This window comes from Octopus bimaculoides, chromosome 7 (assembly GCF_001194135.2).
Source record: "Octopus bimaculoides isolate UCB-OBI-ISO-001 chromosome 7, ASM119413v2, whole genome shotgun sequence".
NCBI classification, from domain to species: Eukaryota; Metazoa; Mollusca; class Cephalopoda; order Octopoda; family Octopodidae; genus Octopus; species Octopus bimaculoides.
Window position 1 is genome coordinate 101,297,529 of NC_068987.1, and position 4,881 is coordinate 101,302,409.

The window sequence follows — 4,881 nt, forward strand, 5'->3', positions numbered from 1 at the left end:
ATATATATATATATATATATATATATAGATATAGATATAGATAGATAGATAGATAGATAGATATGCATTTAAAATGCACTTATAAGATCATATATACTCGTGTATATAAACATAGGTGTACGTGTATGTGTGTGTGTATGTGCGCGCGCACGCACTCATGTGCATGCTTATAGTTATGTGCATATACACATTGGAGTAGAAAATCTCAGGAGTGATGTGTATAAATACAAACGTATTACCAGTTCAAATATGCTTGGGGTATATTCGAGCCCGTAAAAAATGCCATGTGCTATATGTTGATATGTTGTCATGAAGAAAATTTATTGTTGTAGACAAATCCGTGTAGTTACACCAAGACTGTTCGAAGATATATATGTGTGTGTGCGTGTGCGTGTGCGTGCGTGTGTGTGTGTATGTGTGTGTGCGTGTATGTGTGTGTGTGTGCGCGTGCGTGTTCGAAAATACAAGGACACAGATATTGTGTCGTATAGCCAGCTTGAAACGGTGTTTCCTGGGGCTAAACAACTGTAACAATCGTCCCATCCAGGACAGTCACATTATGTTGGCAAATAGTCTTTACTGAATATCTCTATTTGAGAGATTTAGAAATAATAAAGTGTGTATGTGTATATATATATATATATATATATATACATCCTTAAACTCCATCCTGTCAACACATTAGATGTAAAATTCTCTCCTGAAGACGGAGGCATTGTTATCCGATATTGGATCCAAGTAACAATCATTACTCCGGACCAGCAAGCCCCCAGAAACAGCTGTTGGACTCGTAAATCTCTACCCATTTAACTCCTGATATCATTTATATTCTGTAAGTCGGACTATTTTATAACAATACGCATGTACATTTTTTTTCTATTAAATATTCTATGTAGATAGACTTACCTAACTTGCTTGTCTTTACATTTACTCCTCTACCGGCTCAAGTTCAAATCTCTTGAGCACTTCCAAGTATATTCTATACAAAGAACATCTGTCTCTAAACATTTCTTCTTTTACTCTTTTATTCTTTTACTTGTTTCAGTCATTTGACTTCGGCCATGCTGGAGCACCGCCTTTAGACGAGCAAATCGATCCCAGGACTTATTCTTTGTAAGCCTAGTACTTATTCTATTGGTCTCCTTTGCCGATGTAAACACACTAGTGTCGGTTGTCAAGCGATGTTGGTGGGACAAACACAGACACACAAACACACACACACACGCACACACACATGTATATATCTATATGACTGTGTGGTAAGTAGCTTGCTTACAAACCACATGGTTCCGGGTTCAGTCCTACTGCGTGGTACTTTGGGCAAGAGTCTTCTACTATAGTCTCGGGCCGACCAAAGCCTTGTGAGCGGATTTGGTACACGGAAACTGAAAGAAGCCCGTCGTATATATATATATATATATATATATATATATATATATCGCTTGACAACTGATGCTGGTGTGTTTACGTCCCCGTAACTTAGCGGTTCGGCAAAACAGACCGATAGAATAAGTACTAGGCTTACAAAGAATAAGTCCTTACGATATATACATATCAATAAACACAATGGGAAACCGCCTATCAAACCAAACGGTTCGTGTCGTTCCGGGTTTTCTAAGACTTTTCTTAATAGCTAATAACCTTTACGAATATCTTTCTGCAAATATTGTGATTGTACCAAGTAGTTTTGGCAACATACATGTATAAATGTGTGTGTGTGTGTGTGTGTGTGTAAATTTATATACATATATTTTACGAAAAAGTGCATTTTTGGAATATTAATATTAATACAAATGCAGGTATGATAATAATTTATATGAAGGTCGGGTTGAAATGTTCATAGGCTGAGCAAGACACTCATGGCATGTGACCAAATGAAGTTCATTTTTTAAATATGATTCCTGTTACTGTCTGCTTACTTCCATCAGTGTTGCAGTGGTTGGATCGCATTGGTGAAGAATCTATCCTTTTGATCCAAAATGTCATCAACAGCAGATAAGACGTCCTCACAGCGATATCGATGCCCAGTCAAGTATATTTTCATATTGGGAAACAGATGATAGTCAGATGGAAACAAATCACTAAAATAGGGAAGGTGATTAACCATTTTAAAGTCAGGCACTGACAGCAGGTATTGAAACCAAGAATCTGCGCGCTGAAGCATTGTCCTAATGAAAAAAGACCCCCGACATCAGTTTTCCTGGGCGTTTGGTCTTGATGGTCTTTTGTAACTGCTTTAGTAATTTGGCATAGAACTCTCCATTGATGGTGTGATCATTTTGAAGATTGTCAATAAACACAATACGTTTTGCATTCCAAATAACTGAGGCCATCACCTTCCCTGCAGATGAAACGACCTTGCCTTCTTTGGAGTAGGTGAAGAGGAGTGTTTCCACTGCATGGATTCTTTCTTTGTTTCTGGTTCAAAGTGATGAAGCCAACACACATCCTAGGTTAGGAAACGTTCAAGAAAACAAACTGGAGTTGCCTCGAACAATGTCAGACATTCCCGTAATGTGATCAGCCTGGTGCGATTTTGATCAAGTGTCAGAAGACGTATACACACACACACACACACTTACACACACACACACACACGCACGCACACGCACGCACGCACACACGCACACACGCACACACACACACACACACACACACACACACACACACACACACACACGCACACACATGCTTTAAATTTTGATGTTGATGATGCCTTAATTCAGTTGTATGTTTTTCTAGAATTTTCTTGGGAATTTTATGACTAGCTTCATAAGTTAACAGTTTAGACATTCATTTATTTATTTAATTTTGTCCTTTGTTCTTGTATTAAGAAGAAATCTAACTTCAAGCAGCTTTTTATTAATCAATTTTTAGACACTATCTTCTAAACTAGACAAAGTATGTTTGGGGTGCAAATTTAGGTTTTGCATCCTACAAAAATGTTACGTAGGTGCAAACACACCACCCGCACTTTCTATTACCGGGTACTCGCGTATATTACTATTGTTACTTCATCGGTTATGATGACTAGTGTGTAAGTGATCCGATCAATGAAACAACCTGCTCATGGAATTAACATGCGAAAAGCCGACCACTCCCTATCCACGCCTGCCCTTAACGTAATTAATATTGAAGAGTTGTAGGCCCTTACAACCCAAGCTGTTGTAGTATCTGGTCTGATACAATGATGGCAGTGCTGGTATCTTTGGTATTATTCAGTGGTGCCTCGTTCTGCTGTTTGTGTATCTTTCAATGCCAACGTTTGGTACAAGTCTTTCCAGGATTTTCCAGATGTGAACAGTATCATTGCATAACCTTCTCGCCTTCGTTCTAGAGTGTAGAGTCTGAAGCTTTTTCAACTCATGTGGCAGACGCACACTATCTCCAGGGTTTGGTATCCTCTGAGAGACTTTAGTGTCGTCTACACAGCTCTAGTAAGTGTAGCTTTCTGAACAGCTGAGCATAGCGTTCTCTCCAAGGAACACAATTAGTTTCCTTCTTTCTCTTCGTTCCATGACTTTGCTGATGTGTGAGGTCAGTGAGATAGAATTGTAAATCTTAGTACCTGTTCTATTTCTCCCTTTTATTACTCCCTCTTTCAATTTCCCTGGGAGTTTCTCACTTGTAAGGGAGCTCTAAAGGAGAAGCTGTTGTGGTTTTGCAAATGCACGTTTGCTTGATTTGAGCAGAATTGCTGACAAGCCATCAGGACCCGTAGTTGACATTCCGCATACCTCACCTATGGCCAGTATCATATCTTCGTTGATGTCGATGTAATCAGCGCCTCCTTGGTTAGTGACAAAGAATTCCTCTGGCTTATTCACTTGCATGTGTCCTAAAAGGGTAATGGAAACGTTTTCGAACTGTTCGTTCAATATTCCACTTAACCTTATCGGTTTCCTGTGAGAGAGCCGTCCTTTTGGAAGAGAGGTCCAATCTTGTAGTTTCCTGTGGCCCTTTCTTTGGAATAGTTTTAAGTTTTCCGTATATATGTAAAAAAAAATTTTTAGTGGAAAATATTTCTATTTTTACAGTCAAACATTTCTGCATTTTCAGTCAAAATGTTTTTACACTTTGTCTCATATTCAAAACATTAACGTGCAGATTTACTTAATTGACAACTACTATATACCCTGAGTGTTTACTAACGGCATTACCTACTTATTTATGTACATATATATGCTTACACACACGCACGCGCACATACACTCACGCACCAGACATAAAAGTATATACACACATATGTACATGTATCATAGACACACACATATATACATGCATTTACATATGTGTCTGTGTATGTCTTTAGGTTCGTGCGTGTGTGTGTGTGTGTTAGATATATACATTCATAATATATATACACATACATAAATGCGTACATACATACATATATATACAAAGAGACATACATACAGGTGTTCTGCTGCACAATCTCCGTTCTATTTTCTTTAAATCGTTTCAACTGACACTGGCGTCTAGGTAGTTCGTAACTGAATGGTAAAGCATAATGCGTACGTCAAAATTTGGCTTCTATCAATAGAATATAAGAATGATATGACAGGAAGACTCTCAGATTCAGTCTCAGACGCACAATGGTATATAATTGTCTTTTTGTCTTTTTTTTCTTTTGTTTTTTTTTTTTATTTTAAGTGACCAGTTTTGAATACAAGGGAAATTAAATCGTTAGTCGATTTTCATTTCATACGTCATATCCTTTTCATTCGACATGTCATTTTGTTTCCACACTACGTATGTTTATGTGTGTGTGCGTGTGTGTGTGTGACTGTGTGCGCGTGCGTGAACGCTTCTGTGTTATGTATAATGTATATATGTGTGTGTGTGCATATACATATATATATATATATATATATATATATA